The sequence below is a fragment of the Sceloporus occidentalis genome, unplaced genomic scaffold (assembly GCF_023333645.1).
Source record: "Sceloporus occidentalis isolate IW3139 unplaced genomic scaffold, rSceOcc1.0.p SCAF_5, whole genome shotgun sequence".
Taxonomy (NCBI): domain Eukaryota; kingdom Metazoa; phylum Chordata; class Lepidosauria; order Squamata; family Phrynosomatidae; genus Sceloporus; species Sceloporus occidentalis.
In genome coordinates, this window is record NW_028316985.1 from 1,658,002 (window position 1) to 1,668,926 (window position 10,925).

A 10,925-nucleotide genomic window follows, 5' to 3' on the forward strand; every position below is an offset into this window, starting at 1 on the left:
CTCACTTCATGGAGATTAAGCCCAGGACTCCTTCTGCTTAAATTTACACAGAGGGGCCGTTTCCACTGGGGTTTAACGCGGGTTACTATAATAATAATATTTATTTGTATACCGCTCTTCTAAAGAATTAATCAAAGCGGTTTACAGCAATTCGCAAACAATAACATAATACAGCATATCTCAAAAACATCATAACATCATAACATCAATGGCAATACATCTCAATACAAAGGCAACAATATAATTCTCAGTGCATATCACAAAACAGCCAATATTACATAACAACAATAACAATATCCAAACAGCAATTAGCCCTCCAACCCCCAGAGTTACCACAAAAACAAAAGACTCCAGATTGCCCAGATGGTATCAGGGCACAAGCCATAGTTCTTCCGGCCGCGCTAGCAACAGCGACAGTGGGGACACCCCAAGCAGGCACAGGCAAGTCCTCTGGCCTCTCTCCCCGATGGCGTGGGGGGTGTGGAGGCGTCCTCCGTCGGGGCCGGCGAGCCGGGATTTTATAGAGGCCGCTGCCACCGGCCTCCTCCCAGTGGAGGGAAACGCCCCAAACAGGCGCAGGCAAGTCCTCTGGCCTCTCTCCCCGATGGTGTGGGGTGTGTGGAGGCATCCTTGAGCTGGCAGAGACAGCCGTGGAGCAGGCCAGCCTTGCCGGATGTGACTGGGGAGGCAACAGACACGGCTGCGTTCATCTCTCAAACCTTTAATTTTCGCTGGAGAGATAGCCAGATGTCATTTACCTTGAATTCTGGTGGTGTCGTTCTGTTGTTTTATAAGTAATTCTCTCATTTACACACAAGGATTATACAAAAAAGAAATCTCGCATACATTTAACCTCCTGATGTGAAAGTTCATTAGTCTGTGATATATTGTATAAATTTAGTCCTTAATATATTTTTATAACATATTTGATTTCTATGTGCTGTTTACTTCTTGTATGTAAATAAACTGCCATATTTCATCCATAAAAGAATAGTTTTATATTACCCGATATAAAGAAGAAAAACAAAAAGGTTCCTAATACATCCTTCTTCTTTTTTCCAAAAAGAAAGGTTGTTTCGTATATGAATTTGTCCATTTTGCTTTCTTTTTCCACAAATTTTATGAGTGGCATCCAATTCTTTTTATGCTTGTTCCAGTCTTTTTCTCTTAATAAAGAAGTAAGTTTGTCCCTTTCAAAGTAGTTCATCAGCTTCACAAACCACACATTCCAAGTTGGAAGACTCTTCTTTTTCCAGTGCGCAGCGTACGCTGCCCGAGCCGCCGAGATCATATAAAACAAAAGAACACCGTGAGCATTTTCTAATTTTGAGTCCATAATCATATTTAGCAAATAGCATTTCGGGTCTAACTTAAATGGAATGTCTCAGATTGTTTGTATTTTCTCATGTATCTGAAACCAATATTTCCTTGCCAACTCACAGTTCCACCGCTTATCTATGAGCCTGGAGCCTGGAGCCTTTTCGCATTTCCAGCAGCTCGCATTATTATGTTTATACATTTTGGAAAGTCTAACCGGCGTGAGATACCAACGGTTTTGCATTTTATAATAATTTTCTTTAATTTTACACAAACGGTTTACCTGAGTCTGTTTTTCCAATTTTTTCCCCACTGTTCCAGGGGGATTGATTCATTTAAATCCTGGGACCATTTAATCATTGTGGGTTTCACCGTTTCTTCATACATTTCAAGTTTTAAAAAGTATTTACAGAATAGTGACACTTTTGGGTTTTTTTTTATCAAAAACAATTCTGTCTAGTTCCTGCATAGACAATTCTATTCCGGTTGATTTAATATCTTGTACAAACCGTTCATTTATCTGTCTGTACAGAAACCAATTTACCATTAAACCCGCTGCACGCGTCTCTTCCAGTGATTTCAGTTTTGGAGCATTAGTATTGATATCCAATTTGGTCAAGTCCTTATAGTTTACCCACTTCATGGGCGATACTGTATCTTTTTTAAGAAAGGCTTCATTGATTGAAGTCCAGAAAGGTAGTTTTTCATAAATTAATGATTTGAATTTGGACCACACTTTAATTAAGGGTTTCCGGATACATACAATGGTTAAGAAAGATTTTGTTTACTTTAATCTTATCATAGAATAGATATGCGTGTACCCCATGAATTAGAACGAGTTCTTAGCTGCTCGTATCGCCTCTCCGTAGTCCTCTAACAGTTGGTCTAGGAGAGCCTTGTCGTCTAAGCAAAGGTGTTTCCGCCAGCGGCACTCCAGCCGTCGCAGTTCCCGCTTCCTTGCCCGGAGATCTTCCGTATACCAGGGCTTACGCTTGGAAGCGGGCCTGAGAGGGCGCTTAGGAGCGATTCTGTGTATAGCCCCAGAAAGACCGGTATTCCAGATACCAGTCAGGGCATCAACAGAGTCGCCGTCATTTCCAACCATGTGCTCCTCTAAGGCTTCCTGGAACCTTTTGGGTTCCATCAGCCTTCGAGGGTGGACCATTCTAGTAGGTCCACCACCCCCGGGGGGGGGGGGATCTGGGTAGGAGCCTTGATTTTTGCCTCCACCAGGAAATGATCCATCCGTAAGAGATTTCTGGACCAAGTTTACTGTTTGATACAAGGCAGTCCCTTTTTGGCTGAATGCTTGTTTTTAGACGAGGAGATCGGGCGTGTTCAGGGTGGTTTGGCCGTAGGCTGAATGCTTGTTTTTAAAAACCTTGATATCTGGAAACATAATCTGGTGTGGATTTTAATGGTATGATTGGTTCCTTGGTGGTACAGCAATGCCCTTATGGATTTCCCGCAATCTTTGTTCCACACTGGTGAAATTTTCATTTTGAAATTTTTCCAGTAATTTCACGGGTTGAAGTTGTTGGCTGGAATCCATCTGGGTGCTGTTTGAACTTTTCTAATCTTTCTGGTGACCTTAGCACCGGAGCGTGGCTTTGGTGTGGCTTTTGGACTCTTAGGACACATGCATCATTGAAATACCATACCTGTCGTTCTGTTGTTTTATAAGTAATTCTCTCATTTCTTCCAATTTTTGAAATAGTATTATAAACAACATTTTAATATCTATGTTGTTTTCTTCTTCATCCGAAGTCACCTCTCCAACTCTGTGGCTTGTATGTAATTAATAATTGAAATCAGGGAGAAGCGTGCCCATTTGATTTAAACCTAGAACTGTCCTAGATCACCCCGCATGCGTTCCCATTAGAAATTGATTTAATATATAGTCCTCAAATAGAGGACGTATCAGATATTAAACTGATAAGAACAGATTAATCGTTTTATTAGAAAATATTTAAGGGAACAATTTAACATAAACCAATGGGTAATACATATCAAGTCCCAAGAATGCAATTGCAGAATAGAAATACATAATAGTATGGTAATATATAAAGAAATTGGAATATAAAGCAAATTTCATTCCTAGGATGTGTTAAGTTATTAAAACAGTTTTAAAATAAAATAGAGCATTCTAAGGAGACCAAAATATATATCCTTTACTTTAGATTACCAATGGCAATCACCAATATATCTAGACAGTTGCATACCATAAAAAAAAAAAAAGAAAGGGAGGAAGGAGAAGGGAAAGAGGGGGAGGAAGAAAGGGGGAGGGAGAGAAGAAAACTGAAACTTCACTGTTCCTTTTCTACCAAAACCGCAGCTGGTTCCTCATACTGACGATGGCCCGAAATGTGCTCAATGTAGATGTCTCTGGACCATCTAATGGTGTCTGACACCATTAGCTTGCGCATGAGTTTTGCATAGCGCTTTCCCACTCCACAGACTCTCAGCACAGGTTCATTTGCTGGATCCCAGGCACCCAGGGCTCCAACAAGCAATGCATGGACAGAGACCTCGTACCCCTTTTGTCTCAGGACCTCAGCCAGAGGGGTGTACTTTTGATGTTTCCGTTCTCTGGCCTCCCTCATGGCTGGCTTCCTGTTTTCAAAGGGGATGGTGACATCTACAATAGTAATCTTCTTGTGGTCTTCATCTGTGATTACTATGTCAGGTCTCAGCTGGCTGTCTGTCCCAGGTACAGTTCGATTGAGAGAAATGGTGCCCATTGAGGCTGGGATAGCTTTAGCCAGTCTATTCATCACAGCATCGTGCCGATGTTTCCAGGCTGTCGAGTGTGGAGGGCAATTGCAGAGCACATGTGGAAGCGTCTCGTTTGGATGACCACAACGACGGCAACGTTTGTCGCGGTTGCCAGTTTTGACGGCGCCGTTAAGAGGTACAACATTCAGACGAGCTCGGTGAACAAAACGCCAGTCAGCGAAACGGGTGAAATCTCCGCGTGGAATAAAGTGGTTACTTGAGTCCCATTGCGATGTCACCTCAAAGACCTTGCCCTGGTCAGGCTTGCTCAGGAGCGCGATGGTATATTTCTCCCTTAGAAGTTCTTTCAGTGAACTTTCTAACAGATACTACACTTGATCTTAGCCAAAAGGCCGAGAAAGAAATAGAACGGATGTTGTATGCTTACAGGAAACGCGCATTAAATCGAAAGATGTAAGACTATTAAAAAACTCAAAAATCGGCAAGGAATACTCTTCAGTTTTTGGAAAAAGCAAAAGAGGGGTTACCTTATATATCAATGATAATATAGAATCTAAAGCTATATTTGCAGACCCTAACGGGTACTATGTGGGAGTAGAACTCATTTGGCGGGATAAAAGAATATTGACTGTAGGTATATATGGCCCCCAAGAAGGTAAAGGATCCTTCTATGAGAAACTACTTAGGGAACTTTCTAACTATGATTATGAAAATATAATTATGATAGGAGATTTCAATGGTGTAATCAACCCTACGATCGATAGAAAATCTGATAAAAGGATAAAATTAGATCAGGGTAAACTCCCCCAAAATTTTTTTGAATTAAAAAAGGACCTCTCCCTAATAGATGTTTGGCGACACTTGCATGATGAGAGAGAAAGTTTCACGTTTTATTCAGATAGACATGAATCGCTTGCAAGAATCGATCTATGTTTGGTCTCAAATACTTTGATTCAGGAAATTACAAGCATGGAGACCCTTAACAGGACGATCTCTGATCACAACCCTCTCTTGATCGATTTTAGAGAAATCAGGAAAACCAAGAATTGGCTACTGAATGAAGATTTGCTCAAAGATAAGGAAATTGTAGAAAAAGGCAAAGAGTGGCTAAAATTCTTCTTTAAGGTAAATATGAACGGGGAGGTTAGAACGAGCATGGTGTGGGATGCCTGCAAGGCCTCTATGAGAGGTTTCTTTACACAGCAAAATTCAATTTGGTGGAAGCGTAAGAAAGATATAAGAAACAAGTTAAACAATTTGTTGAGGGAAAAAGAAAGAGAATTGAAAAAACACCCAAGAAACAAACTTATCCAAAAAGAAATTAAAATTTTACAGAAGCAGTTGGATGTTGAAATGACCTCAGAATTGGAAAAAAGATCAAAATTAGCGAAACAGAGGAATTTTGAACATGCCAACAAAGTGGGGAAATGGCTTGCTTTTCAGCTAAGAAGAATCAGAGAGAAAAAGGTAATCACTAAAATAAAAAAAGGGAAATCAACACTTACTCAGCAAGAAGACATCAAAAGAGAATTCCAAAAATTCTTCGAAAACCTGTATAGAGAAAAAACAGTTGAATTAGATGAAATAGAAAGATATCTAGATATTGTAAAACCTCGAAATATTCAAGGAAAGTGGAAACAGGAACTAAACAAACCAATTATGATGGAAGAAATTAGGGAAGCAATTGCAAATGCGAAGAATGGAAAAGCACCAGGCAATGATGGCCTCCCAATCTCCTTTTACAAGATTTTTATTGATGAAGTTGCTCCCACCCTCCAACAAGTAATGAACGAAGCTTTAGAAGATAACATACCAAACTCATGGAAAGAAGCAGATATTTCTATAATATTAAAAGAAGGTAAAGATCCTGAATGTCCAAACAGCTACAGACCGATTTCACTCCTAAATAACGATTGTAAGCTACTCGCTGCTATCCTATCCAAGAGATTGAGAGATTGCCTAGTGGAGACAATAGGGGAGGAGCAAAGAGGATTCTTACCAGGCAGACAAATCAGGGACAATACTAGACTGATAATTGATATTATTGAATATTATGAGAAACACAATGAAAAAAAGATGGGTCTACTCTTTATTGACTTCGAAAAGGCTTTTGATTCGGTTAACTGGAACTTCCTATTGGCATTGTTAAAAAAAAATAGACATAGGGTCAAATTTCCTAAATTGGTTATCAAGAATTTACAATAAACAATCTGCACAAATTAGGATTAATAGAGAAAAAACAAAAGTAATTCAAATTCAAAGAGGAACGCGCCAAGGTTGCCCTCTCTCTCCCCTGTTGTTCCTGCTGGTAATCGAACTACTAATTAAAAGAATCAGAGAGAAATCAGACATTCAGGGAGTTAAATTAAGAAGTTCAAAAATTAAAATCAGAGCATTTGCAGACGATGTCGTGATTGCTATTGGAGACCCGATAAACAATGTGGCAAAAGTGTTGGAAATCATCGACGAATTTGGCAAAGTATCAGGGTGCGTAATAAATAAAGATAAATCAAACATATTGACAAAAAATATTAGCAAAGAAGAGGAACTAATATTGGGTACTTTAACTAAAATCAAGGTGACAAGCAAAGTCAAATACTTAGGATTAAATATTACTAAGAAATCTAACGAATTGTTTGAAAATAACTATACAAAAATCTGGAAAGAGATAAAAAAAGACCTGATAAGATGGAATAAACTAAATATCTCTCTCTTGGGAAGGATAGCAGCGATCAAAATGAACATCCTACCAAGAATGCTATACCTTTTTCAAACGCTTCCTATCATTATGACAAAGAAAATCTTCAAAAACTGGAATAAAGATATTTCCGATTTTATATGGAGAGGACAAAAGCCAAGAATCAAACTTAAGAATCTTCAAGATAATAAGGAAAAAGGTGGCTTGGGACTACCCTCCCTGCAACTGTACTATGAAGCATGTAGCTTAGTTTGGGTAAGGGAGTGGATGACATTGGCAAACAAAGCATTGCTAGAAATTGAGGGAGAAGATCTCAGTATGGGATGGCACTACTATCTGGTGTATGGAAACAGCTCACTCAACAAATCCTTTATAAATCATGCAATTAGAAAACCTCTTTTTGAAACGTGGAATAAATATAAAAGGTACATCTTACCTAGGATTTGCGGTTGGGTTTCTCCACACGAAGCCATTTGTAGGAAAGAGACGAGAGAGGAGGTTGGATGGTTAAGATATGAGGACCTATGGGTAAAAACAAGAGAAGAGGTTAGAATGAAGACAAGAGAAGAACTAATCGAGGAAAGGGAGGGAGCAAACATAAATTGGTTTACATACAGACAAATCTATGAGAGATTTAAAATGGACAGAAAGACAATTGGGTTTGAATTGGACATTAAAAAAATTGAATTGAGTAAAATTTTGTATTTAGATAATGTCAAAACAATTGGGAAAATATATGCAATATTATTATCTTTGGAGATGGAAGAAGAGACAATAAAAAGTCAGATGATAAAATGGGCCACATGTGTGGGCCACCCAATCATGTTAAATCAATGGGAAAAGGTGTGGAAAGACCAAAAAAAATTGACCATCTCACAAAATATTAGGGAAAACTTCCTCAAAATGATGTACTTTTGGTACCTTTCACCCTATAAGATGGCTAAAATCTATAAAACCAAAAAAGATAAGTGTTGGAAATGCAGAAAAGAAAAAGGAACCTTTTTTCATGCATGGTGGGAGTGCAGTAAAGCAAAACAATTCTGGAGGATGGTTAACAGCTCAATTAATCAGATAATGGGAACAGATCTGGTGCTTAAGCCAGAGCTGTATTTATTAGGAATGTTGGACGAGAAAACCAGAATAGAGGATGAGAGGGCTATATTTCACATGATCTCATTAGCAAGAATTTGCTATGCACAAAGATGGAAAAGCGAGACAATACCGACGTGTGATGAGTGGTTATTAAAAGTATATGAAGGGATGGGGATAGATATTACGATCCTGAATTCAAGAAAGATGAGTATAGATAAACATTTAGAATATTGGAGAAAGGTGATAACTTTTTTTGAAAAGGAGTGGGGCAAAGAAGCCGTTGTAGGCTTAAGCTAAGCTTTTATAACCTGGTCAAGTAGCTCATTGTCAGCATTTTTTTGGCAGTGGTAAGGAGAAAAACCAGAGTTTTCTTTTCTGTACTTTGATAGGTATCTTTTTTTCCCCTTTTCTTTTTTCTTTTTGAAAACGACAATTAAAGTTGAACACTGAACTAATGATAGACAAATATGACCAACAAGAGAATGTCTGGTAGTTAGGAAGTCAATCTGTGTGTTAATTGTTGTATGTGATAAGTGTTAGATTTGTGGTTATATCCGCGATTAAGATAATTATATGTTTTATTTATGTTCTATGTGCTGTGTACTATAAGTTTTGTATGTGTCTGTAGTAGTATGTACTATCTTTTAATCTAATAAAATTTAAAAAAAAAAAAAGAAATTGATTTATATCTGGCTCCTTTTTTTAAGCCGATTTAAATGCCTTTAACGCGGGATAAAAAAATAGAAGGTTTGACCCTAGTATTTTCCATTAATCCGGGATAGGAATTGATGTATTTTAAATGGGAACGATTCTCTGTGATTCGGGTTACCTGTATGGGAGGAGTCAAGCGCGAGGGGGGCTGGCTCCTTGCCTTGCCCCCGATCCGTCGTGGCAGTCGCCATTTCCTCATCAATCGTCCTCCTTTTTCTGCGGCTCCGGAGGAAAGATCAGTATTTTTTTATATTTTAATATTTTTTCTGGCTTTTTTCACATATCGCAATTTCCGCATAGCATAGCGGAGGCCTCGCCATCTGTCATACGTGTGTTGTCCCCCCCCCCAGTTTAAATGTATTTAAATGTAATCTGAACCATTTCTTGACTAAGCATTTTTATTTATTTTTTTAAATTTTTAATTTATTATAAATGCACGTTATTTCGCATTGCTGTGACCACTTCATCTGTCATACATCTGTCATTCCCCCAGCTGAAATGTATTCAAATGTCCTCTGGACGATATGCATATATTCATTTTTAATTTAATCTGGGTATTTTACAGTTTAAACTGTAATGTAACACTATGGATGGAACAAAACATAACACTACACACTGGATGGATTGAACATAGAATAGATATGCGTGTACCCCATGAATTAGAACGAGTTCTTAGCTGCTCGTATCGCCTCTCCGTAGTCCTCCAAGAGGCGGTCTAGAAGAGTCTTTTCGGCTAAGCGTAGGTGTTTCCGCCAGCGATGCTCTAGCTGTCGTAGAACCTGCTTCCTCACCCGGCTTGCTAGCCTCACTTCATGTAGATTCAGCCCAGGACTCCTTCTGCTTAAACTTGCCTAGAGTTTACCTGTTTAAATTCAGGATGGGAAATGCCCTACAGGAGAGAAGTGTCAGAACTCCCCTGCATTCATATATTCATTTGTCATTTATATATTCATTTGGGGGTTCTGTCAGAGGGATTATTAGTTTAGGGTTTTGTTTAGATATTAGTTGATTAAGGATACAATGTGACTGGGGAGGCAACAGACACGGCTGCGTTCATCTCTCAAACCTTTAATTTTCGCTGGAGAGATAGCCAGATGTCATTTACCTTGAATTCTGGTGGTGTCTTTCTGTTGTTTTAAAAGTAATTCTCTCATTTCTTCCAATTTTTGAAATAGTATTATAAACAACGGCCTGTTACAGACAGCCAAAATAAAGCTGCTTCGAGTCACAGTGGAGGTATGGTATTTCAATGATGCATGCGTCCTAAGAGTCCAGAAGCCACACCAAAGCCACGCTCCAGTCCTTTAATATCTATGTTGTTTTCTTCTTCATCCGAAGTCACCTCTCCAACTCTGTGGCTTGTATGTAATTAATAATTGAAATCAGGGAGAAGCGTGCCCATTTGATTTAAACCTAGAACTGTCCTAGATCACCCCGCATGCGTTCCCATTAGAAATTGATTTATATCTGGCTCCTTTTTTTAAGCCGATTTAAATGCCTTTAACGCGGGATAAAAAAATAGAAGGTTTGACCCTAGTATTTTCCATTAATCCGGGATAGGAATTGATGTATTTTAAATGGGAACGATTCTCTGTGATTCGGGTTACCTGTATGGGAGGAGTCAAGCGCGAGGGGGGCTGGCTCCTTGCCTTGCCCCCGATCCGTCGTGGCAGTCGCCATTTCCTCATCAATCGTCCTCCTTTTTCTGCGGCTCCGGAGGAAAGATCAGTATTTTTTTATATTTTAATATTTTTTCTGGCTTTGTTCACATATCGCAATTTCCGCATAGCATAGCGGAGGCCTCGCCATCTGTCATACGTGTGTTGTTCCCCCCCCCCCAGTTTAAATGTATTTAAATGTAATCTGAACCATTTCTTGACTAAGCATTTTTATTTATTTTTTTAAATTTTTAATTTATTATAAATGCACGTTATTTCGCATTGCTGTGACCACTTCATCTGTCATACATCTGTCATTCCCCCAGCTGAAATGTATTCAAATGTCCTCTGGACGATATGCATATATTCATTTTTAATTTAATCTGGGTATTTTACAGTTTAAACTGTAATGTAACACTATGGATGGAACAAAACATAACACTACACACTGGATGGATTGAACAAAAAAAGGATAACTGCTTTATTCTTATTTGAATTTTGCCAAACCTTATGTATGCATTGTGTGTACATATGTGTGTACACACACACATATAAACACACACACACATAAACATACATATATGTATGTATGCACTCTCCCAAAGGTTGCATCCCACATGCGCGCAAACGCACACAAAGAAATAAATGTGTGTTTATGTATCTATATTTATGTGTCTCTGTGTATATATATATATATGTGTGTGAGAGAGAGC

The 10,925-nt window shown here is 38.7% G+C and overlaps 2 pseudogenes; both read right to left on the reverse strand.

The window, feature by feature from the left end:
* Positions 1 to 3,118: 3,118 nt before the first annotated feature.
* Positions 3,119 to 3,295, reverse strand: LOC149311523 (U2 spliceosomal RNA; annotated as a pseudogene).
* Positions 3,296 to 4,389: 1,094 nt separating this feature from the next.
* Positions 4,390 to 4,458, reverse strand: LOC149311524 (U2 spliceosomal RNA; annotated as a pseudogene).
* Positions 4,459 to 10,925: the final 6,467 nt, after the last annotated feature.